We start from the raw sequence: 26,638 nt of genomic DNA on the forward strand, positions 1-26,638 counted from the left end.
TATTTCGTTCAATTAAAAATGTAGATATGTGTGTGGGAGTGAAAACTTCTCAATGTGCTCATAGGCTTTCATTCTTAAATTTCTCTCTTTTTTTGTTTTTGTTTTTGCTTTTGCTTTTTTTTGTTTGTTTTTCTGGCTCTTACCTTAACTTCTGTCTTTGGCAGCAGTTACCCTTTATGTTTATTCTGTTTTGCCTTCTAAATGATTTGTTTTTTCCTTTATAATCTCAGTATATCAGGTCAGAGGGAAAACTCAGTGTATCAGCAGACTGATAATGTTTTACATTTTCTTTGAGACTACTTACCATAGCATCCTAAATAGTATTATTAACGTTCTCTTTCAAAACAGGTACCCAAGCGTATGAGTCATCACTGTAGTGATTCCTGAATGTTATCATGTTGGAGACTTTCCAAAACTGAACAAAGCCAAGATCGCTGGCCGTTGAAGAACTGTGTTCTAACAAAAGTCTTGTGGTCTCTTACAGGTGTACATTCTATTTGTTGGGATGGCCTCTTTCTATAAGGGGGCTCTTTGGGGCATAGAAAACTGGAACTTCATGTTCTCCTTGATAATTTGCCAGCTTGGTTCCCAGCCAATCAGATAACTGCCTGCAGTGACACGCATTTCTCTAGGACTCCCCATCTTGTGTCTTTCTTTAGAGGGCAGTTGCACTAAGCCTGCTCACACCAGTCTGAGCCAAGGGCACTGCTGTCCTGAATGCCCCACAGTGTAGATAAAAATCCCATACCAACCAAGTTCTGATAAAACTCTGAGTGTAAAGAATACATTAACCATTTAGGTTTTATATTACTATTTTAAACAGAAAACAGGAAGGCAAGTGCTTCCTTTCTTCCTCAGTGTTTGGTACATAAGTTGCTAAACCCAGCCTTAGGAATCTAAGGATATACAATGACCCTCTTCTAGTCTTACCAATGCTTTTTTGACCTTTTTTAAAATCACAAGATAAAAGCAATTATACTCCAATGAAGATGTTAATGAAATATCTTGTGAGGGTTTTTTTTTTTTTGTCTCCAGCCCTAACCCCCTGAACTTTACCTGTCTGATAATTATTTATTTGGAATGCATGGAATCCTCAAATACATGATGTCAAAAATATATTTTATCATTTCAAATTCCTTAACAGAGTTTTCTCTGATTAACACCATCATTCTTCCAGGCAACCAAGCTCAAAGCTTTATTACTATAATTGAGTCTTTCTTTTTCTCCCTACATCTAGAGTGTTACTAATATCCACCCATTTCTCAATCAGTAATATTTCTTTTTTTTTTTAATTAGAGAAAAAGTGATCCCTTTATTCTTGTTTTTTTTTAAATTGGGGTATAGTTGTTTTACAATGTTGTGTTAGTTTCTGCTGTATAGCAAAGAGAAGTGGAGCTCCCTGTGCTGTACAGCCGGTTCTTATTAGTTATCTATTTTATACATATTATGTACATATGTCAATCCTAGTCTCCCAGTTCCTCCCACCAGCACCACCCCCCCGCCACTTTCCCCCCTTGGTGTCCATACGTTTGTTTTCTGCATCTGTATCTCTATTTCTGCCCTGCAAACCGGTTCATCTGTACCATTTTTCTAGATTCCACATATATGCGTTAATATACGCCATTTGTTTTTCTCTTTCTTCACTTACTTCACTCTGTATGACAGTCTCAACCCTAAAAAGTTATACCTTTAGGGTTGTAAAGATGTATTCTCATAATCTCAGAAAGCTCATTTTTTGAAATCAGCTGAAAAAGAGAGTTGGAGAATAACTGAATTAGGACCAAATGGATCTGGGACAGCAGAGCTTTTGTTTGTGTTGGCTGCTTAAAGGATGTTCTATTTTCTGTTAATGTTGCTAATGATTCTCAATGGCTCTTTTTTTTTTTTTTTTGCTTTATAACAAATTGTGACCGCCTGGAGGGGTGGGATAGGGAGGGTGGGAGGGAGATGCAAAAGGGAGGGGATATGGAAACATATGTATATGTATAACTGATTAAATTTGTTATAAATCAATCAGTAATATTTCTTGCTTGATCATTTTATTTCATTTCCTCTGCCACCGTCTTGTTCAGACTTATCATTTAACATCTGAACTGCGGCAAGCCAATATCTTTTTTTTTTTTAAGATTTATTATTTATTTATTGAATTTATTTTTGGCTGCATCAGGGCTTGGTTGCTGCACACACAGGATCTTCACTGAGGCATGCAGGATCTTTTGTTGCAGCGCGTGGGCTTCTCTCTAGTTCTGTGTGTGGGTTTTCTCTAGTTGTGGCGCATGGGCTCTGTAGTTCACGACGTGCGGGCTCTAGTTGAGGCACTCAAGCTCAGTGGTTGTGGGGTGCGGGTTTAGTTACCCCGCAACACGTGGCATCTTAGATCCCTGACCAGAGATCAAACCCACGTCCGTTGCATTGTAAGAAAGATTCTTTTCCTTTTTTTTTTTTAAGTCTTTAGATCTTCTCTTTTAATTTTTTTATACAGCATGTTCTTATTAGTTATCTATTTTATACATATTAGTCTATATATGTCAATCCCAATCTCCCAATTCATCCCACCACGACACACGCACCCCCCCCACCCGCTTCCCCCCCTTGGTGTCCATACGTTTGTTCTCTACATCTGTGTCTCTATTTAATGCCGTGCAAACCGGTTCATCTGTACCATTTTTCTAGATTCCACACATATGCGTTAATATACAATATTTGTTTTTCTCTTTCTTACTTCACTCTGTATGACAGTCTCTAGGTACATCCACGTTTCTACAAATGACCCAATTTCGTTCCTTTTTATTGCTGAGTAATATTCCGTTGTATATACGTACCACATCTTCTTTATCCATTCGTCTGTCGACGGGCATTTAGGTTGCTTCCATGACCTGGCTATTGTAAACAGTGCTGCAGTGAACATTGGGCTGCATGTGTCTTTTTAAACTATGGTTTTCGCTGGGTATATGCCCAGTAGTGGGATTGCTGGGTCATATGGTAATTCTATTTTTAGTTTTTTAAGGAACCTCCATACTGTTCTCCATAGTGGCTGTATCAATTTACATTCCCACCAGCAGTGCAAGAGGGTTCCCTTTTCTCCACACCGTCTCCAGCATTTGTTTTTTGTATATTTTTCTGCTGATGCCCATTCTAACTGGTGTGAGGTGATACTTCATTGTAGTTTGGATTTACATTTCTCTAATAATTAGTGATGTTGAGCAGCTTTTCATGTGCCTCTTGGCTATCTATATGTCTTCTTTGGAGAAATGTGTATTTAGGTCTTCTGCCCATTTTTTTTTTTTTTTTGAGGTATGCAGGCCTCTCACTGTTGTGGCCTCTCCCGTTGCAGAGCACAGGTTCCGGACACGCAGGCCCAGCGGCCATGGCTCACGGGCCCAGCCACTCTGCGGCATGTGGGATCTTCCTGGACCGGGGCACAAACCTGTGTCCCCTGCATCGACAGGTGGACTCTCAACCACTGCGCCACCAGGGAAGCCCCGCCCATTTTTTGATTGGGTTGTTTGTTTGTTTTAATATTGAGCTGCATGAGATGTTTATATATTTTGGAGATTAATCCTTTGTCCGTTGATTAGTTTGCAAATATTTTCTCCCATTCTGAGGGTTGTCTTTTCATCTTGTTTATAGTTTCCTTTACTGTGCAAAAGCTTTTAAGTTTCATTAGGTCCCATGTGTTCATTTTTATTTTTATTTTCATTACTCTAGGAGGTGGGTCAAAAAATATCTTGCTGTGATTTATGTCAAAAAGTGTTCTTCCTATGTTTTCCTCTAAGGGTTTTATAATGTTTGGCCTTACATTTAGGTCTTTAATCCATTTTGAGTTTATTTTTGTGTATGGTGTTAGGGACTGTTCTGATTTCATTCTTTTACATGTAGCTGTCCAGTTTTCCCAGCACCACTTATTGAAAAGACTGTCTTTTCTCCATTGTATATCCTTGCCTCCTTTGTCATAGATTAGTTGACCATAGGTGTGTGGGTTTATCTCTGGGCTTTCTGTCTGGTTCCATTGATCTATATTTCGTTTTTGTACCAGTACCATACTGTCTTGATTACTGTAGCTTTGTAGTATAGTCTGAAGTCAGGGTGTCTGGTTACTCCAGCTCTGTTTTTTCCCTCAAGATTGCTTTGGCTATTTGGGGTCTTTTGTGTCTCCATACAAATTTTAAGATTTTTTGTTCTAGTTTTGTAAAAAATGCCATTGGTAGTTTGATAGGGATTGCATTGAATCTGTAGATTGCCTTGGGTAGTATAGTCATTTTTGCAGTATTGATTCTTCCACTCCAAGAGCATGGTATATCTCTCCATTTGTTTATGTCATCTTTGATTTCTTTCATCAGTGTCTTACAGTTTTCTGAGTACAGGTGTTTTACCTCCTTAGGTAGGTTTATTCCTAGGTATTTTATTCTTTTTGTTGCAATGGTGAATGGGATTGTTTCCTTAATTTCTTTCTTATCTTTCATTGTTAGTGTATAGGAATGCAAGAGATTTCTGTGCATTAATTTTGTATCCTGCTACTTTACCAAATTCATTGATAAGCTCTAGTAGTTTTCTGGTAGCATCTTTAGGATGTTCTACGTATAGTGTCATGTCATCTGCAAACAGTGACAGTTTTACTTCCTTTCCAATTTGTTTTCCTTTTATTTCTTTTTCTTCTCTGATTGCCATGCCTAAGACTTCCAAAATTATGTTGAATGATAGTGGTGAGAGTGGACATCCTTGTCTTGTTCCTGATTTTAGAGGAAATGCTTTCAGTTTTTCACCATTGAGAATGATGTTTGCTGTAGGTTTGTCATATATGGCCTTTATTATGTTGAGGTAGGTTCCCTCTATGCCCACTTTCTGGAGAGTTTCTATCATAAATGGGTGTTGAATTTTGTCTAAAGCCTTTGCTGCATCTATTGAGATGATCACATTGTTTTTTTCTTCAGTTTGTTAATATGGTGTATCACATTAATTGATTTGCATATACTGAAGAATCTTTGCATCCCTGGGATAAATCCCACTTGATCATGGTATATGATCCTTTAATGGGTTGTTGGATTCTGTTTGCTAGTATTTTGTTGAGGATTTTTGCATCTATATTCATCAGTGATACTGGTCTGTAATTTTCTTTTTTTGTAGTATATCTGTCTGGTTTTGGTATCAGCGTGATGGTGGCCTCGTGGAATGAGTTTGGAAGTGTTCCTTCCTCTGCAATTTTTTGGAAGAGTTTGAGAAGTATGGGTGTTAGCTCTTCTCGAAATGTTTGATATAATTCACCTGTGAAGCCATCTGGTCCATGGACTTTTGTTTGTTGGAAGATTTTTAATCACAGTTTCAATTTATTTCTTCCTGGTTCAGTCTTGGAAGGTTATACCTTTCTAAGAATTTGTCCATTTCTTCCAGGTTGTCCATTTTATTGGCATAAAGTTGCTTGTAGTAGTCTCTTATGATGCTTTGTATTTCTGTGATGTCTGTTGTAACTTCTCCTTTTTCATTTCTAATTTTATTGATTTGAGTCCTCTGCCTCTTTTCCTTGATGAGTCTGGCTAAAGGTTTATGAATTTTGTTTATCTTCTCAACGAACCAGCTTTTAATTTTATTGATCTTTGCTATTGTTTTCTTTGTTTCTATTTCATTTATTTCGGCTCTGATCTTTATGATCTTTATGATTTCTTTCCCTCTACTAACTTTGGGTTTTGTTCTTCTTTCTCTACTTCCTTTAGGTTTAAGGTTAGATTGTTTATTTGAGATTTTTCGTGTTTCTTGAGGTAGGATTGTACTGCTGTAAACTTCCCTCTTAAAACTGCTTTTGCATCCCATAGGTTTTGGATCTTTGTGTTTTCATTGTCATTTGTCTCTAGGTATTTTTTTGATTTCCTCTTTGATTTCTTCAGTGATCTCCTGCTTATTTAGTAATGTATTGTTTAGCCTCCATGTATTTGTTTTTTATGTTTTTTTCCCTGTAATTTATTTCTAATCTCATAGCGTTATGGTCGGAAAAGATGCTTGATATGATTTCAGTGTTCTTAAATTTACTGAGGCTTGGTTTGTGACCCAAGATGTGATCCATCCTGGAGAATGTTCCATGTGCACTTGAGAAGAAAGTGTAATCTGCTGTTTTTGGATGGAATGTTCTATAAATATCAATTAAATCTGGCTGATCTGTTGTATCATTTAAAGCTCATGTTTCCTTATTAATTTCCTGTGTGGATGATCTGTCTGTTGGTGTAAGTGAAGTGTCAGTTCCCCCACTATTATTGTGTTGCTGTCGATTTCCTCTTTTATAGCTGTTAGCAGTTGCCTTATGTATTGAGGTGCTCCTATGTTGGGCACATATATATATTTATAATTGTCATATCTTCTTTTTGGATTAATCCCTTGATCATTGTGTAGTGTCCTTCCTTGTCTCTTGTAACATTCTTTATTTTAAAGTCTATTTTATCTGATATGAGTATTGCTACTCCAGCTTTCTTTTGATTTTCATTTACATGGAATATCTTTTTCCACCCCCTCACTTTCACTCTGTTTATGTCCCTAGGTCTGAAGTGGTTCTCTTGTAGGCAGTGTATATGAGTCTTCTTTTTGTGTCATTTCAGCCAGTCTGTGTCTTTTGGTTGGAGTGTTTAACCCATTCACATTTATGGTTATCATTTGTATGTATATTCCTATTACATTTTCTTAATTGTTTTGGGTTTGTTTTTGTAGGTCCTTTTCTTCTCTTGTGTTTCTCACTTAGAGAAGTTCCTTTAGCATTTGTTGTAAAGCTGGTTTGTTGGTGTTGAATTCTCTTAGCTTTTGTTTGTCTGTAAAGCTTTTGATTATTTTTTTTAACCTGAATGAGATCCTTGCCAAGTAGAGTAATGTTGGTTGTAGGATCTTCCCTTTAAATATGTCATGCCACTCCCTTGTGGCTTGTAGAGTTTCTACTGAGAAATCAGCTGTTAACCTTATGGGAGTTCCCTTGTATGTTATTTGTCATTTTTCCCTTGTTGCTTTTAATAATTTTTCTTTGTCTTTAATTTTTGTCAGTTTGATTACTATGTGCCTTGGCATGTTTCTCCTTTGGTTTATCCTTCCTGGGGCTCTCTGTGCCTCCTGGACTTGGGTGGCTATTTCCTTTCCCATGTGGAGGAAGTTTTCGACTATAATCTCTTCAGATATTTTCTCGGGTCCTTTGTCTCTCTCTTCTCCTTCTGGGACCCCTATAATGCAAATGTTGGTGCATTTAATGTTGTCCCAGAGGTCTCTTAGGCTGTCTTCATTTCTTTTCATTCTTTTTTCTTCATTCTGTTCTGCAGCAGTGAATTCCACCATTCTGTCTTCCAGGTCACTTATCTGTTCTTCTGCCTCAGTTATTCTGCTATTGATTCCTTCTAGTGTATTTTTCATTTCAGTTATTGGATTGTTCATCTCTGTTTGTTTGTTTGTTCTTTAATTCTTCTAGGTGTTTGTTCTTTAATTCTTCTAGGTCTTTCTTAAACATTTCTTGCATCTTCTCAATCTTTGCCTCCATTCTTCTTCCGAGGTCCTGGATCATCTTCTCTCTCATTATTCTGAATTCTTTGTCTGATAGGTTGCCTGTCTCCACTTGATGTAATTGATTTTCTGGGGTTTTATGTTGTTCTTTCATTGGTACATAGTCCTCTGTCTTTTCATTTTGTCTATCCTTCTGTGAATGTGGTTTTCATCCCACAGGCTGCAGGATTGTAGTTCTTCCTCTTCTGTCTGCTGTCTGGTGGATGAGGCTATTTAAGAGACTTGTGCAAGCTTCTTGATGGGAGGAGTGGTGGTGGGTAGAGCTGCGTGTTGCTCTATTGGGCAGAGCTCAGTAAAACTTTAATCTGCTTGTCTGCTGATGGGTGGGGCTGAGTTCCCTCCCTGTTGGTTGTTTGGCCTGAGGCAATGCAGCACTGGAGACTACAGGCTCTTTGGTGTGGCTAATGGCGACTCTGGGAGGGCTCATGCCAAGGAGTACTTCCCAGAACTTCTGCTGCCAGTGTCCTTGTCCCCACAGTGAGCCACAGCCAGCCCCCGCCTGTGCAGGAGACCCTCTAACACTGGCAGGTAGGCCTTTTTCAGTCTCATGGGGTCACTGTTCCTTCCCCCTGTGTCCTCATGCACACACTACATTGTGTGTGCCTTCCAAGAGTGGAATCTCTGTTTCTCCCAGTCCTGCCGAAGTCCTGCAATCAAATCCCGCTAGGTTTCAAAGTCTGATTCTCTGGGAATTCCTCCTCCTGTTGCTGGACCCCCAGGTTGGGAAGCCTGACGTGGGGCTCAGAACTTTCATTCCAATGGGTGGACTTCTGTGCTATAATTGTTCTCCAGTTTGTGATTCACCCACTCAGTGGTTATGGGATTTGATTTTATTGTGATTGCGCCCCCCCCTACCATCTCATTGAGGCTTTTCCGTTGTCTTTGGATGTAGGGTATCTTTTTTGGTGAGTTCCAGTGTCTTCCTGTCCATGATTGTTCAGCAGTTAGTTCTGATTCCAGTGTTCTCTCAAGAGAAAGTGAGCGCACATCCTTCTACTCCACCATCTTGAACCAATCTCCTGTAAGGTGGATTCTTTACCGCTGGACCACCAGGGATGTCCCAAGCCAATATCTTATATGTAATGAGAACCCCTAAATCTTCTACTATACCACACCCACTAGGATGGCTTTAAAAAAAGAGACAATAACAAGTGTTCATGAGGGTGTGGAAAAATTGGAACTCTCACACAGTTGCTGATGGGAATGTAAAATGCACAGAGACTTTGTAAAAACAGTTTGGCAGTCTCCAAAAGGTTAAACATAGAATTATCATATGACCTTGCAATTCTACTCCTAGGAATTTTCCTCCCTAGAGAATTGAAAACATATGTCCATACAAAAACTTATAAACAATGAACACACATGTTCAAAGCAGCATTATTCACAGTAGCCTTAAGGTGGAAGCAACCCATGTCTATCAACAGATAAATGGAAAACCAAAATGTGGTATATACATATAATGGAATACTATTCTTCCTTAAAAAGGAAGGAAATTCTGACACATGTTACAACATGGGTGAATCTTTAAGACATTATACTAGGTGAAATAAACCAGTCACAAAAGAACAAATATGATTCTGTATGAGGTACCTCGCATGTCAAATTCATAGAGACCAAAAGTAGAATTGTGTTTGCCAGGGGCTTGGGAGAGGGGAGAATGGGGAGTTGTTTAATGGGTATGGAGTTTTGTTTCAGAAAATGAAAAAGTTCTAGAGATAGTTGGTGGTGATGGTTGCACAACAATGTGAATGTGCCTAATGCCACAGAGTTATACATTTAAAATATGGTTAAATTAGTAAATTTTATGTTACATATATTATACCACAATGGAAAAAGACTTGTAAATGAATGTTCATAGTAGCATTATTTATAATACCCAAAAGGTAGAAATAACCCAAATATTTATCATGAATAGATAGAGTGTGGTACATCTATACAGGGGGATATTAGACATAAAAAGGAAGTACTGATACACACTAAGACATAGATGAACTTTGGGAACATTATGCTCAGTGAAAGAAATCAGAAACAAAAAGCCAAATTTTTCATGATTTAATATATCTGAAATATCCAGAATAGGCAAATTCCTAGAGAGAGAAGGTCGGTTAGGTAGAGGAGCGATGAATGCGGACTGACTCCTAATGGGTACTGGAATTATTTCAGGAGTGATGAAATTGTTCTGGAATTTGATAGTGGCAATAATGGCACAACTTTTTGAATATACTGAACCCACAGAATTATATGCTTCAGAATGATGAATTCTATGGTATGTGGATTATATCTCAATTTTTAAAAACCCTAAATCTTAAGACATAACTTTTATGATGCCATGTTGCTAAAAAAAAAAAATGGCATGCGCCAGTCTCAGCTTACTATTTCTAGCTATGTAACTGAGAAAATTAAGTGACCCCCACTTCTGACTCTGTAAGATAGGGATAGTATTAATTACCTCTCCAGCTGTTTGTGTTAAATGAGCTAACATATGTAGTGCTTTAGCATGGTGTCTGGCACTTACTAAGAACCCAGTAAATTTACTAAGACCTCTTGGGACATGAGCCTTCAACAGCTTCCAGTACTATTTCAGATACTATTTCCAGATATTTTGGAAAATGGCTCAACTCTTTTGCCATTTTACCAATACTCTTTACATTCCAGGTCAAAACTGCCTCTCAAATTCTCTTAATGCTCTTTATAGTAACCCTTCCATCAGAATGGGCTTTTTAGTATCCTTCAGTTTGCTTTGCATATTCTTGCAGCTGTGTCTTTTCTTGAAAACAGTGCTCTCTCTCTATTCCTCTCTCTTTCTCTGAATTTCATCCTGCCCTTAAAACTCAGAAGAAGTCTTTCCTCATGCATTAAACTTTTTCTCTTATTTCAAGATTTTTACTACATCTTTGACCAGTGAAGGCTTACTTTGGTTATATTTTTAAAGTATTTATCTCATTATGTGATCTTTTGAAAGTATGTGTCCAGGTAAATTAAAGCCCCTGAACACAGGGTCACATGTTATAATGCTTTACCTTTTCCACAGCACTTAACACATTGTCTTGATGTGGTATATTCGGAATAGACATTTGCTATTTATGAGTTAAGTTAGTGCTACATCTCAACAAGTAGGAGTTATGCTAATGATTCTTTATCCTGGCTACACCTTAGAAACACCTGGGGAGCAAGGCTTCATTTTAGGCCAACAAATCAGAATCTCTGAGCTTGAGGCCTCAACTTTACACCCAAGGTGATAACTATAACCAAGGCTGAGAACTATTATATTCAACAGATGAAGTAATACAAGCCAGTGGGTCTCAAACCTAATTGATTATCACAATCAAGATGTGATCACAAACTGATGTGAGCAGAGATGCTTTGGATATTGCAAACTGCTCTACAAATATTAGACAAATATTATGGTGCAGTTGGGACTTTCATTGCTTTGAGAAAGATCCTCCAACCCCGTACTTTTCACAGCCAATGGCATAGTGGAAATATCCAATTATAGGCATCTGAAACCTTTAAATGCTACGCAATAGCTTTCATACCAGATGTACATGCTGTATTCCTTTTTGCTAACTTAAAAATATTCAAACTGTATCTTTTCCAGGCTGGCCACCATTCAGCAGCAGACCCTCTCAAGATTGTCTACTTGCCCTTGCTCCTGTTGAGTTACCACGGGTGGAAGCAGGAGATGGGCTCAGCAGCAGCCAACAGGCCATGACCCAGGAGGCGCAGTGAGGGATAGAGCTGCTGGTAAGACACTGGGGACAGTTGGTGCTTGTTTGCGAGTGTAAGCTTATTCTCAATTTAATGGTCAATCTCTCTTACAACCTCCAGCGCTAAGTTACTCTGTACTCTCTCAAATACCTCTATTATCTATGCTTAGGATGCATGGCTTAGATTTTAAGGTCTATGAATCCCCTAAAGTTGTGTGCTGACTTTTAAGTACTGATACATACATTTTTTGTTTCCTCTGAAGAAAAGGTAGATTTTCATCAGATCCTTAATGTTTGCTATTTTAATAAAAGAGAGATAAGAGCCATTCACATATAATAATAAGCATGGAGGAAGGTGCTATCTCTAACCACTTGTCACAGTATTTCTCTTCTCCCTTCTTACATCACCTATGGCCACTTTGTCTCAATCTTGTTGAGGACCAAAAAAAAGTGCTATTTTGTGGTTATTTGCTGCTCTGAAAGTGAGTACCTCTTGAACCTAGGCAGCTGGGTTTCATGACAGTTTGGCTTTGTAGAACTAACAGATAACTAAAGTTTAGAACGACAGATCTCAGGAGAGCCTATGTGATTTTTTTCACGTGATTTTTCTGAAAATAGAAGTACCGACAGAAAGACTTTTTTCATTATGTTCTTATAGTTGATCTTAATAAAGATCAATTTGTTTTGCTAATGAGTGTCCCAACCTAAAGGGTTTCTTTGTTTTTTAAGGGTTTTTTTGTTTTTGTTTTTTTTATCACATCACTATCATTTATATAGACATATAGAAGTAGAGAACTGATGTATCTTTTTTCCCCAGAATATTTAAGATGAACACTAGAATGAATTCTACTATGTATACCTTTGCCTGTACTGTAAACCAGTTTAAATTGTGGATGCATTGTAGAAAGGAAAATGCAGGTTAGCTAGAGAAAAGGAAGAATGAGGTTGTTGTTTTTTTTTTCATCTATAACTCTTTAGCAGGTAATTTAGCTTTAGTTTCACTGAATCTTGTTTATACATTCAGCATAGCAAATCTTCTAAAAAGCCTGTGTAGCTGTAATCTCTTCCCTCACTCCAGATGCCTGAGGATATAAGTATCCAGTCTGCCACTTGATACTTCTTAGAGACTGACCTGGTGCTGAGAAATCCTTTCCAGTGTGTCCTCAGTTAAACTCCCATGATCCCTGGATGTTGCCATTTTCAAGACATAGGGCAAGTGCATCTGCCTAGATTACCTCTCTGCCCTGGGAATTTTAAGTCACTGTGTAAGGGAAAGAGACCTCAGCACAGTAGTAACTCTCAGAATGAAAATTTTCCCCTTACATGTTAATGTTTTTAGAGTAATCATTGTCACTGAAAATAGACTTCCTCTTTCCCCTCTCATGCTGGAAAATCTTAGGTAATTATGAATAAAGCATTCTTTGCTTTTCCCCTCCTGCCTTAGTGGTTGCTTTACCTCTCACCGTGGGGACTGTGGCTACTCATTCTGTATTTGGCCTTAACATGAGAACTGAGACACATTTTTAAAATAGAATTGTTATCTCTTTAGTGAAGTCATAACATTAGTCAGAAGATTTTCTCTTCTTGGTGGTGAAGGGTGAGTAAGTAAGGAAGAGTAAAAGTTTAGGGAAAAGTATAAGATAAATTACTAACAAAAAAGAGGACAGGAAATTAAAATATTAGCTGTTATTAAAAAAAAAAATTTCAAGTGACTACCGAAGGAGTCCTTTCCTCATATCCAAAAAAGAATCTAATTTTGTGTTCAGTTTTTTTACAGTTGGATAAGCTCAGCCTAGGACTTATTTTCAGTACTAAATAAGCCAGGGGCTCATTTTCAATAATGTCTATTAGCTGTGTGTTCTTGGGAACATTATTTAACCTCTTTAAGCCTTGTTTTATTTGGCAAGGAGGAAAATATGTCAGAGTTAAATAATAATGGAATTATGTAATGTTATATGGATAATGCGTGCAGGGCCTAGCACATAATAAGTTCTCAATTTTATATTAGCATTTGTTTATTATTATTAATCACTGTTACTAATCTTGCTTTTAGTTTTTTAATAATGAATTCATTCCAAAAGTATTTCTTGACCACCTGTCAAACACCAGGCACTTTTTAGGAACTGGGATGCATTAATGAGTAAAACAAAGTCTCTCTTATTTATAGAGTGGGAGACAAACATAAATAAAAATGCATAGTATGTAGAATACCAAGAAGTGCTAAGCATAAAATTGCAGATAGAGTAGTCAGAAAAGACCTCAGGGTGAAATTAAAATTATTTTTTAAGTAAAAACATGAAAAAGGAAATACACGCATACCATAAAGTTACACGGGGGAAGAGCATTTCAGTTAGATGAGAAATATACTACAAAGCCCTAGAGTAGTTTTTTCAGAGTGATTCAAAGAGAATCAGAACATCGTGTACAGTTTGATCACGTATCACCAATAAACATTTACCCAGGTACCCAAGTGAGTGATACAGATAAGAACTTTGGAAGTTCAAAGAATGGCAAGGCCCATCTAGACTAAAAGAGGTAGAGAAGACTTCATGAAAGAAGGTGGCAGCTTGTGGTCTGGATCTTGAAAGAGAGGAAGAATTTGGATAGTTGGTAAAAGGGTACAAACCTTCAGTTACAAGATGAATAAAGTCTGAAAATGTAATATATAACATGATGACTATAGTTGATAATACTGTGTTATATAATTAAAATTTGCTAAGAGAGCACAACCTAAATGTTCTCACCAAAAAACAAAAACAAAACAAAACAAAAAAACCCCTAAATGTGTCAAGTGATGGATGCAGTAATTAACTTGATGGGGGGAATTCTTTCACAGTGTATATATCAAATCATCATATTGTATACCTTATATATTTTAGTTTTATTTGTCGTTATACCTCAATGAAGCTGAAAGAAAAAAAAAACTCCAAAGAAAAAGTTCTAAAGTTATTTTTATACAGTTCATAATCATGTAGCCTCACACCATCAGCCATAAAACAAATAAACAATAAGGGATGACATCCCAGTGACAGAAGTGGAGGAGAAACAGCATGAGATGGAATAAAATAAGGATGTTGGCTTTAAGGGCAGGGGGTGCACTAGGAAAAGGGCAAGGGCAGGCAATCTTGTACAGAGTTGGCAAGTAGTAGGAAAGGAGATGGAAAAATAGGTGAGGTCAATTTTTATAAAACCCTAAGGCCAGTCTAAAGATTATTACATGCTATTGTACACATATTGAGGAACAACTGGAGCAGGTAAGTAACAAGGTAAATTCGGGTCTCTAGTGATATTATTATTTTGACAAGTTGAGAAGAGTAGGGAGATGGTGGAAGTTGTTGGAGTAATTTCAGAGTGAGGTTGAGAACATGGATTATGATAATAAAGATAAGGCAGAAAAGGGAAGAGAGATTTGATATATTTTGAAGAAAATGATGATTTAACTGCTAATAGCACATAGGAGATTAAGAAGAAATGTCAAAGTTTTCAAGTTTTAAATTGACCAATGAAGTGTTGGCATTATAGGAAATTATAGGAAATAGGGTACCCAGAGATGATACATGACTTCCCTAAGTTCATGTCATTAGTTATTGGCAGAACCTGGACTAGCTCCACATCTCCATATTGACAGCTCCCCATCCCCCGCTCCCCATGCCATCTGTAGGAAATATTACTGATTTGTATTTAGCCAGATTGCGTGGGGAGAATAGAGTTAGAAGTTTTGGATTTGCCCATTCACACTGTCTTGTAGCCATTTTTCTAATTAATGTGGACATTTTTACCCTCTCTCATGAAACAGATCTAAGTTGTTTAGAAAGGGTCAAAGAAGCATTGGTAAAACTGGAAGAGGGTCGTTCTATATGCTTAGATTCTCCCACCTATAGTGATTATTGATGTTTCCTGATTTTAAATGTCATCTTTCTGTCTCTTCAGTAGTTTGAGATGGAACAGTTATTTCTATCATTGTACCTATTTTCTGTTTATTTTTCAGAAGAAAGTTGCCTTTGCCATCTCAAATTTAAATCACCACCTACATTTTAAAATTAAGACTTAAATCATCCCTTCCTTATAGGCCAGTCTTATAAACTGAAATCCATCATCATTGTTCTAACAAGCCTGATCAATTTATCCTTTGAGTCATAAGACTTTAAACAAAAAAAGACCCTAGAGATCATCCAAGGCAGTGCTCTTCAAACTGCACCCTTCAAACTATTATTTTTTCTACCCATCTATTTGTTATTAAATATTTTCTTATTTTTAATAAAATGTAATTTTCTAAATTATTAGAAGTATACTTAAAAGAGAAAATTTTATTTTCTATTAACAACAGTGCTACAATTCTTTCTTTATACATTTCTTTACTCTCGCCATTATACATGCCTCATTATAATACAAGTCATGACTGAACCATATGAAAGCAAAATCTTTGTTACCTGTGGTATCTTGTCTTATATGCATATAAGGCCCAGATTGGTCTCATAGTCTCTATGTCCCAAGAGAGTGAATTATAGAAGACTATTGACATTCTCATGGGATTCTGCTGAGAATTTTGGCAGTCCCTAAATTCACAAATAGCACTATTACTACTTTTGGCATCAGTGCCTGTCCACATATGACACATATTTGAGTTTGGAACGAGTCAGCCATGCTAAAATAGACTGCACCCTATGAAAGTTATTTTCACCATTCTTGTGTTTCAGTTTCCCTATCAAAAGGTGAAGTATCAGTTGCCTCTTGATCTCATAGGATATTTTAAGCATAAATGAAAGAGTCTTGGTGAAAACACTTTGTGTTCTGAAAGAAAGTTGCAGTGCAACTAAAGGCACTAGAAATGTTTACCCATCATTACAGATGTTCCTCTAACCAAACCTTTTCCTCAAAGTGTGAAATTAATTTGTTCTCTTGGCTTTTTTAATGTTGAAAAGATTAAGAGAACAAGTAATGGGTTTCTGGGAGAATCTATGATCTATAGTTAATGTTGTATATGTGTATAACAATTTTGTAATTTTCAACCAAGAACACATACAGTCCTTGAATCTTAGTGGTGTTTTTTTTTGGTTTTTTTTTTGTTTTTTTTGTTTTGCAGTACGCGGGCCTCTCACTGCTGTGGCCTCTCCCGTTGCGGAGCACAGGCTCCGGACGCTCAGGATCAGCAGCCATGGCTCACGGGCCCAGCCTCTCCGCGGCATGTGGGATCTTCCTGGACCGGGGCACGAACCCACGTCCCCTGCATAGGCAGGCGGACTCTCAACCACTGCGCCACCAGGGAAGCCCTTAGTGGTGGTTTTAAAGGGACTTTAAAAAGCAAAAACAAGGGACTTCTCTGGCGGTCCAGTGCTTAAGATTCTGTGCTTCCACTGCAGGGGACATGGGTTCAATTCCTGGTCAGGGAACTAAGATCCCACATGCCATGCAGTGCAGCCAAAAAAATAAATAACTAAATTAAATAAACGAACAAAAAACAACCTTGGCCATCTTTTCCAGATCTTGAATGCGCCCCCCCCCCCCGCCACACTTGCACATGTACACACCCATCTTTCCTTAGATTCTTCCAGCCAGCTTGCTTCTGACTTCATTGAGAACACTGAACTTGTTGGGCAGGAACTTCTACCACTTTCCTTTCCACCCACACCCCCAAATCCAGCTTGTCCACACCTCTACTCATTCTTACCACTCTTAATTTCCTTTCTCCATGAATTAATCATTTCCTAATTGTTCCCTCTGCTTCTGTTCTTTTATTCTTTTTTCGACCTGCTGGTCAATTTAAAGTGCTCTAGTGTGCTCATTCTTAAATGCAAATATAACCATGTATACTCCCTTCTTATTACCCTTTGATGGATACCTATTGCTGAACTTTGTTAAAGCAGTGGAAGCACCACCCCCTACCCCACCTTCCTTGCAAAGTTTTTACAATTAAAATGAAGTTCATCTGGTCAGTGCAGAAATGGATACAATATGGGGACTCATAGGGCCACCTACCTACCCCCTTTTCAGCCAGTGTGGCCCTCAACAGCTCTGTGAACTCTTGCTATCTAAAGAACTCAGTTTGGAAAACCATTGACCTATAGGAAGTAGATCAAACTCTGTATTTAATATTCCTGATCTGGCTCTTGATTACTCTTCAACCTCCTTGTCACCATATTGACTATCCCTCAGATTGTGTGGTATAATTCTTCCTAACTATAGGTCTTGAACATAACATTATATTTCACACATTCAAGTCTTTGTACTTGTTCCTCTCCTGGTTAAATGTCCCTTTGCCGTACAGCCCCAGCTCAGGTTTCTCATCAGCAAAACCTCATATTTGTGGCATTTATTGTCCCTCAAACATCACACTTACTGTAGTCCTGTGTGCCAGTCTTCTCTGAAATCCCTAGGACAAAGGCTGTATCTTATATTCCATTCCTAACATCTTGCACAGTGTTTGGTTACATAGTAGGCACTTAACCACACACTTCAAAAGAAGGAATTCACTTTCTGATCATATCTTCTGTTCTTCCTTGTCCCCTCTGGCTCCTTCTTAAAATAGATTCAGCACCTGCCCATTAAGTGGGGGTGGGGTGTGGGAGGAACTGAGAGGGTAAGAAGTTGAAACTTACAGTGTCTAGACACGGTAACCTTGTATACAAAATTACCTTATTTCAGAGCTTGAATCTCAGAGATACTCAGTTGTAACTAACATTTGTAAAAGTAATATTTGATGCTTATACATTTTTTGCCTAAAGTGTCCTACCGAAAATAAATTGATTACAATTGGGATTTGTGCTTTTGTTGACTGTTTTGGGAGACTTTAGGGATATTCTAATTCCAGTAGTATTGGTGGACGTAAATGCTTCACTATAGGAAGAGAAATTTGAAAGCTGCTCTGGATAATATATGGTGTCTATTGGGTGATAATTTTAATGAATAAATACACTCAAGACCTTGTTTGTTGAGACATGAATGCAGGAAATGTTTTGAAAATCCCAGAAAGTTTAGTTGATGATAGATTTTCTGACCTAGCAGTTTTTTGTTTTGTTCTGTTTTTCACTCTCAGGTGAAAGGAGAAAGATTGGTCAGTGTACTTTAGAATGTAGGCCCTTGTGGGAAGCCATATGTTTGGCAGTGCTGTCTAGGTGCCTTGTGATGTTATGAGGACATAGCTGGGAGTGTATGCAAGCTTACAGGTCTAAATCAATATGCTGGATCTCTAGAGAGCATTTCAGGAAAGACGTCTGAGCTCCAGGTTCCCTAACCAAACAGTGACGTGATTATTAAAATCCATAGCTTCAGAGGAGGGTAAATAAACTTCCCACATCAAATGCAGGATTGAATACTTCATAATTGTAAATATATTTCATTTAGAACAAAAAAATGTTTAGCCTTTTGATATATATATTTCTTTAAAGTATAAAACCAGATGGTCTCAAAAAGATTTTTTTCCTTTATTCAGTTTCATACTATTTAAAAAACCATTTTAAAATTTGAAATATAGTTGGGCTTCCCTGGTGGCGCAGTGGTTGAGAGTCCGCCTGCCGATGCAGGGGACACGGGTTCGTGCCCTGGTCCGGGAAGATCCCACATGCCGTGGAGTGGCTGGGCCCGTGAGCCATGGCGGCTGAGCCTGCGCGTCTGGAGCCTATGCTGTGCAACGGGGGAGGCCACAACAGTGAGAGGCCCTCGTACCGTGAAAAAAGAAAAAAAATTGAAGTATAGTTAATTGATAATGTTTTGTTAGTTTCAGGTGTACAGCAAAGTGATTCAGTTACAAACACACACACACACGCACGCAAACACACCATATATATTATTTTTCAAATTCTTTTCCATTATAGGTTATTAGAAGATATTGAATATAATCCCCTGTGCTGTACAGTAGGTCCTTGCTGTTTATTTTATATATAGTTGTGTATATCTGTTAATCCCAAATTTCTAATTTATCACCCCCCCCTTCCCCTTTGGTAAGCATAAGTTTGTTTTCTATGTCTGTGAGTTTATTTCTGTTTTGTAAATAAGTTCATTTGTGTCATTTTTTTAGATTCCACAAGATATCATATATATTTGTCTTCCTCAATCTCTAGGTCCATCCATGTTGCTGCAAATGGCATTATTTCATTCCTTTTTTTTTTTATAGCTAAGTAGTATTCCATTGTATATATTGGGTTAGCCAAAAAGTTTGTTGGGTTAGTGAATACAGTGTTCAGTAAAATTCTTGGTGAAAATGAAAAATGTGTCTTTTATTTTTACGTAAAACCAAACGAACTCTTTGGCCAACCCAATATGTACCACATTTTCTTTATCCATTCATCTGCTGATGAATACTTAGGTTGCTTCCACATCTTGGCTATTGTAAATAGTGCTGCAATGAACATTAGGATGTGTTTGTTTTTCTCTTTCTGACTTACTTCACTCTGTATGACAGACTCTACTCATATATATGGAATCCAAAAAAAAAAAATGGTTCTGATGAACCTAGGGGCAGGACAGAAATAAAGACACAGGTAGAGAATGGACTTGAGGACATGGGTAGGGGGAAGGGTAAGCTGGGACGAAGTGAAAGAGTAGCATTGACATATATACACTACCAAATGTAAAATAGATAGCTAGTGGGAAGCAGCTGCATAACACAGGGAGATCAGCTCGGTGCTTTGTGACCACCTAGAGGGGTGGGATAGGGAGGGTGGGAGGGAGACGCAAGAGGGAGGGGATATGGTGATATATGTATACATATAGCTGGTTCACTTTGTTATACAGCAGAAACTGACACTACATTGTAAAGCCATTATACTGCAATAAAGATGTTAAAAAAAACAATTGTTTTCCCATTAAAAAAAAAAAATGAGCATTGGGATGCATGTATCTTGTGGAAGTAGAGTTTTCTCTGGATATATGCCCAGGATTGGGATTGCTGGTTCATATGGTAACCATTTTTAGCTTTAAGGAACCTCCATACTGTGCTTCATAGTGGCTACACCAATTTATATTCCCACGAACAGTGTAGGAGGGTTCCCTTTTCTCCACACCCTCTCCAGCATTTATTATTTGTAGACTTTTTAATGATGGTCATTATGACTGATGTCAGGTGATACCTCACTGTAGTTTTGATTTGCATTTCTCTGATAATTAGTGATGTTGAGCGTCTTTTCATGTGCCTCTTGGCCATCTGTATGTCTTCTTTGAAGAAATGTCTATTTAAGTCTTCTGCCCAGTTTTAAATTTATTTATTTATTTATTTTGGATACTGAGCTGTATGAGCTATTTGTATATTTTGGAGGAAATTAATCCCTGTCACTAACATCGTTTGCAAATATTTTCTCCCATTCCATAGTTGTCTTTGATTTTTTTAAATATATTAAGTTGTATGAGCTGTTTGTATATTTTGGAAATTAGTCCATTGTCGGTAGCATCATTTGCAAATATCTTCTCCCTTCTGTAGGTTGTCTTTTTGTTTTGTTGTTATATACTTTTTTAAAGTTAAGAGATAGGTGGGGTTTTATTTTTTTTATTTTGTATTTTAGTTGTCCCTTTCCATTTTTTCAAAAGTTCTACCTTCTCAAAATGAGTCTTTTTAAGACATTTTAAAAATAGAAATTAGTATAATGATTATTCAGTTAGTAATTTTCCTGCAGTAGTAAGGGAGGAAAGCACATCTGAATGCCTAGTGCATAGTAAGTATTTAATAAATAATATGCTTTGATTGAGTGAAGAGGTTAGCATCCTATAGAAAGGAAGATAACTTAATATCAAAATATTTTTTAAAACTTAGTTTAATTTTTATTAATACTGTAGAAGGTACTTCTCTTCATTAATATGTGTCATACAACTGGAATATATCATAAAATGCCTACTTCAAATGTTTAATGAGGGCTGTAATGAAGGCAGAAGGGGGAGATATGGGGAGAAAAGTGGCCAGGAGTTAAAAGGGGCAGTTTCCATATTTTATGAGAAAATAAATGTTTAGATAATTGCTATAACTGAAGAAAAGTTATGTATTTTAAAACTTAAAAAAAAATTATTCCCTTTTCATGCCGTGCCGGAATCTTCTTTACTACCTTTCTACAAAAGACTATTCTAGATTGGATTTTTCTAATAATGGGGGATGCAGTGATTGAGTACATTTTTGGAATGTTCTGTTTCCTATCCTGTTAGGATAAAATCAGCATTTATTGAAGAATGTTGGATCCCTGTGTTATGTAATGGTCCTTTAAATATTAAAGTTTGGTGTTCGGTATTTTAAATAGTTGTGATCAGGTCATCATACGTCTCTCTCCTAGTTTTCTGGATACTGCACATCCATTAATGTGGCCTCAAAGCACACTTGGCTTTCTTGCCACAAGGCCACACATTAAAGTTGCAGTGTAAGGTTCCTTGTCTTTTTTTTCACACAAGCAGCTGATAAACCAAATCTCTTTCATCCTTACTTTGGGACTGTGATTTTCTAAATCAATGTTGAAAATTTTAACATTTAATTTAGTAAATTGCATCTTGTTATTTTTAGTCCCTCCTTTAAGCCTAGGCAAGTTTATGAAAATCTTTTTTCATTCTATTTATTTTTTATTCTATTTATGTTTATGCTTTCTTCTCTCTTTCATTTTCTCTGTAGCTTCTATAAGCATGACCTCTGTGTTTTCTTTGATATTACTGATTATAATGTTGATAAAATTGCTTTTTAAAAATTGGATGATCATTGAGAGAACAAGTCATATATATTTATGTGTGTGTGTGTATATATATATTTTTAATAAGTTTATTTATTTTATTTATTTTGGGCCACATTGGGTCTTCATTGCTACGTGCAGACTTTCTCTAGTTGGGCGAGCGGGGGCTACTCTTCATTGCGGTACACGGGCTTCTCATTGCGGTGGCTTCTCGTTGCGGAGCATGGGCTCTAGGCGAATGGGCTTCAGTAGTTGTGGCACGCAGGCTCAGTAGTTGTGGTGCACGGGCTTAGTTGCTTCTTGGCATGTGGGATCTTCCCAGACCAGTGATCGAACCTGTGTCCCCTACATTGGCAGGCAGATTCTTAACCACTGTGCCACCAGGGAATCCCCTATATATATATTTTAAGTCCTACCTAAAACTTAGAACAACTCTCATTTGTCCTTTATTTTCTCTGTTTTTAACTTTCTCCTCTGGAAAGTAGAGGCATTGTACATCTTACTTGATAGGAGAAAAGAATCTACTTTCATTACATAACACCATACTTTTAAAACTTTAAAAGCTAGCTTTTTATATTTACAACTGGTGGTATAATATAATTAGATTGTTCCCATGGGCTGGAGGTTCTGCATCAAGATAGGCAGCTGAAGAAGATTAAGATTCACTCTACCCTCCTCCCCCAAAAGGGGGGGCAACTCTGAACTGGCAGGCCTTACTGGAATCATTTTAAGTGAGTTGGACACAGTGATGAACCATGAACTTAAGGGTGTATTAGAACAGCGGTCCCCAACCTTTTTGGCACCAGGGACCAGTTTCGTGGAAGACAATTTTTCCACTGATGGGGTGGTGGGGGTTGGTTCAGGAGGTAACGCGAGCGATGGGGAGCCATGGGGAGCTGCAGATGATGAAGCTTTGCTCACTCGCCCGCCGCTCACCTCCTGCTGTGTGGCCTAGGGATTGGGGACCCCATATTAGAAGGTAGGCTTGAACATGTAGAAGCAATTGTCTCACTCCTGAATTTGTGGTTACTTTTGCCTTTACTGAAGGAGAGAGAAAACACTTTCCTGTTGGTTCTGCAGGTAATGTATTTATCATCTTTGACCCATTGAGAGACTGATTTTCCATTTAGCTAGTTTATCAGGTATAGCAGATAATACTCTTGATAATAGATCATTTAAACCCAAGCTGGTTTGGTTTAAGTCACATTAGAATACAAAGGTTAGAATGATAGCACAGTGGACATTGATATGAAAAACTGTGAATTTGTTTTTAGAGGACATCAGGAAAAAACAAAGTAAGCTTAAAACTTCCATTGCTGTTTCTCTGAGCCTCAGTTCATCAGTTATTTCTATTTCGAAAATTCCTTCAAGAGTTTTATTTTGTGAATGTAGGAAAAGGTATATTAATTTAAAAGATCTGCTGTGTCTCTACTTGTTATATGTTCATTCAACCCCTAATTACCTTTCCACTTAATTCTCATTTCCTCCCTCCTACTCTTTAACCATTTTCCATTTTCCTCCCTGTCTGGACACACTGCTTCCTGCTGGTCAGTAGGTCAGAAACCATGTGTCTGATATGAATATAAATATATAATACCTAGGTCATACTTTTCATCAAAATGAAAAAGAAGTTTGACTTTACGCAGTTGCTTTTTTTTTTTTTTTTTTTTTTTGCGGTACGCGGGCCTCTCACTGTTGTGGCCTCTCCCGTTGCGGAGCACAGGCTCCGGACATGCAGGCTCAGGGGCCATGGCTCATGGGCCTAGCCACTCCACGGCATGTGGGATCTTCCCGGACCGGGGCACGAACCCGTGTCCCCTGCATCGGCAGGCGGACTCTCAACCACTGCACCACCAGGGAAGCCCGCTTATGTTTTGTTTTATGTTCAGGCTCTAGGTTTTATGTTCATGAGATAATTAAGACTTGAGACACTTGATAATGCTATGATTAAGATCTTTGTTGTTGAATCCTTCTACCCCAGGAGAGTGAGAAGAATTAAATTCTTCTTTAAATTCAATTATTTAGCTGAATCATTTAACTACTTGCAAATCAAGAGTTTAATTTAGAACATTATATTTGATATATTTTTAAAAGTTGGATGAACTGCCCTTGAAAATAAAATTATCTCTTCCTCAAAAAAGGCACCGTTTTCCCTTCAAATATGTAATTGAGAAGAAATATTTTCCTATTGAAGTGGTCACACTTATACATCTTGTTTGCCCTATTGTTTAATGTAAAGTATTTCCTAAAAATGTTATGGAAAGTCTTAAGACTATATTTTCATTCATTGACAGTAAACAACACAATAGATATGAGGCAAAAAGGTGTTTTTTAAATGATAAATTGTGGGTGCATTGGTGCAATGCTTATTTTTGTTCCCATTGTAGTGCTCAGTAGTTTTTAGTAAATAAAATTATCAGTTGACAATATTTAAACCAGGTACTTAAAGTGGGGCTATTTCTTATCTGTGAGCTTTTTTTAAGAAAAACTTCATTTCACTGAGAGGGTTTTAGAACTACTTATGGATTTTACAAAGCAAACTATAAAGCAATGGAAGGTCACCTCCAAGTTAGGGCTAGAGTTGAATTCCTGCCAATGTAGTTAAATATGGTATCATTAACAGGGCATCTTCATCCAGAATCTATAGATTACCATCTCCTGCCCTCCAGATTTATGTGACCATAGAACTTACTGCATATTTTGTGAGATAACATCCACCCCCAACTTCTTTCTTCCTTGACCTTTTGTAAATGTAGGTAAATGTCCAGTGAACTGGTTCCCTGCCTCATAAATATAAATGAATAAGTCCCTACATAGCTATCTCTTCAAACTTCATTTTTTTTGCGGTACGCGGACCTCTCCCATAGCAGAGCACAGGCTCCGGACACGCAGGCCCAGCGGCCATGGCCCACAGGCCCAGCCGCTCCGTGGCATGTGGGATCTTCCCGGACCAGGGCACGAACCCGTGTCCCCTGCATCGGCAGGCGGACTCTCAACCACTGCGCCACCAGGGAAGCCCCAAACTTCATTTTTGCAGAAAGCTTGCAAAAACTGTGGATACATAACATATATTAATCTTACTTAATGGATAGATGATGCTGAAACTAATATGAAAATCAAGTGCTTAATTCTGTTTTCCTAGCCCTTGCCTTTGAGCAGCTTGACTCTTCTGAGAGGCGAGGTGACTGCTTCAGCGTGGAGTGATGAATTACTTGGCACTGCTGCCTCTCAAGTCCTCTGAACACATAGTGGTTCTCTCCCCACTGCTACAGACTACCTCTATAAAAAAATCTGTAATTCGTACTTTATTTTTTTTAATCTTTCCCATAAACTACTCTATTATTCTTAAAGAAATTACAGGATAGATTTTTAAATTACTCATAGTTTTCAGTTACCTTAGTATTTTTCTTCTCTGAAATTCTGGTTTTCTCAAAGGCAATAGTTTTTTGGCCTCTTCTAAATAGCATTTAGTATTTCTAGTAACATTATAACTTTAATGAATGGCCACATTAAGCCCTTATTTTGAACGATATTCTCTTACTTTTTATAACAAGGCCTGGGTTTTTATTATTATCATTTATAATTTATTGAAGAGTACTTTCTCTTTAGGGTCCACAGTTTTGTAATAGGGTTGCTGTCAACAAAGTAGCAGATACTAGGTTAACGCCATAAAGATTTTATTGTGAAGACATGGAATGGTTAACTATAGCAGGCAAAATGAAAATAGTAAATACAAACACTTTCTGAAACAAAACAGAACATGAGTGAGTAAGTAAAAGTATCAAATACTGTGGGATACCTGGCCAAATATTTTTCAATGTCTTAAGAAATGTAAGTGAAAACATTTGAATTTCATAGTCATCCATGTAAACTGAAAATGACCTAATGGAGTTTGAGCCCACAAAGTACTTGGACTTCCCTCTTATTCCTATCCTATTAGGATTCCTAACACTGTGCTTGGCACATGTTAGGTAATAAATGTTTGGTGGATGAATAATTATTATCATTGACTTATTCAATGAGGAGAGTTGGAAAAGTGCTATCTATCAATATCCAGTTAGTTACTTTGAAACATTTTATATAAGTTTATGGGATAAAGATAGTGCCATATGATTATGCTATACTAAGTTAAGAACTACTTCCATTCTTATGTAGACCATATACATTCTTATTTGGCTTATATAATTTCACCAGAATACACAAAATATCAGATTTGTTTAAGAGATGATTGGCCAGAAAGGAGTGGTAGGAGAGGGTTTTAGGCTTTGGATTTACTGGAAAATAATTGTATTTCCAGTTTTTAAAAATATTCTCAACAGCACTGTGAACAGTTGGGAATTGAATGTGCTTGTGTCCTAGAAAGGCCATTTGCATCACACAGAAGGGAGTGCCTGGCTTCGGGAAGCACATATACCTTAGCTCTTAATTACAGTACTGATGCTGCTGAGCAGTAGGTAATACCAAAAAGAGTCAGAACCATGATTAAGGATGTTGAGGAAATGTCTTTGGCAAGATTTAAGTTTTCAATATAATAAGGAATATACAACCTCTGTAAAGTCATCCCAACTCCTTGAGGTAAACTTAGCCCCTTTCTTTTCTGTGACTCCAAAGCATGTTGCATATTAGAAAACTAATCACACCATTTCCTTAGGATGTTTAAAGAAACTCTCTTCCTCAGGGACAAGAATCTTTTTTTTTTTTTTTAGCAGAGATAAATTTATTTATTTATTATTATTATTTAATTTTAGAATTTTATTTATTTTTTTATACAGCAGG

The 26,638-nt window shown here is 37.4% G+C and overlaps 1 protein-coding gene across 2 annotated transcripts in view; it reads left to right on the top strand.

The window, feature by feature from the left end:
• TET2 (tet methylcytosine dioxygenase 2) overlaps nucleotides 1-26,638 on the top strand; it is a 139,361-nt gene that overhangs the window by 37,559 nt on the left and 75,164 nt on the right. For both annotated transcript variants that reach the window (XM_060104438.1, XM_060104447.1), the window contains exon 2: nucleotides 11,120-11,265. The gene's annotated coding sequence lies outside the window, so the exon portion shown is untranslated. The remainder of the gene's footprint in view (nucleotides 1-11,119; nucleotides 11,266-26,638) is intronic.

This window comes from Mesoplodon densirostris, chromosome 1, assembly GCF_025265405.1.
Source record: "Mesoplodon densirostris isolate mMesDen1 chromosome 1, mMesDen1 primary haplotype, whole genome shotgun sequence".
Lineage (NCBI taxonomy): Eukaryota > Metazoa > Chordata > Mammalia > Artiodactyla > Ziphiidae > Mesoplodon > Mesoplodon densirostris.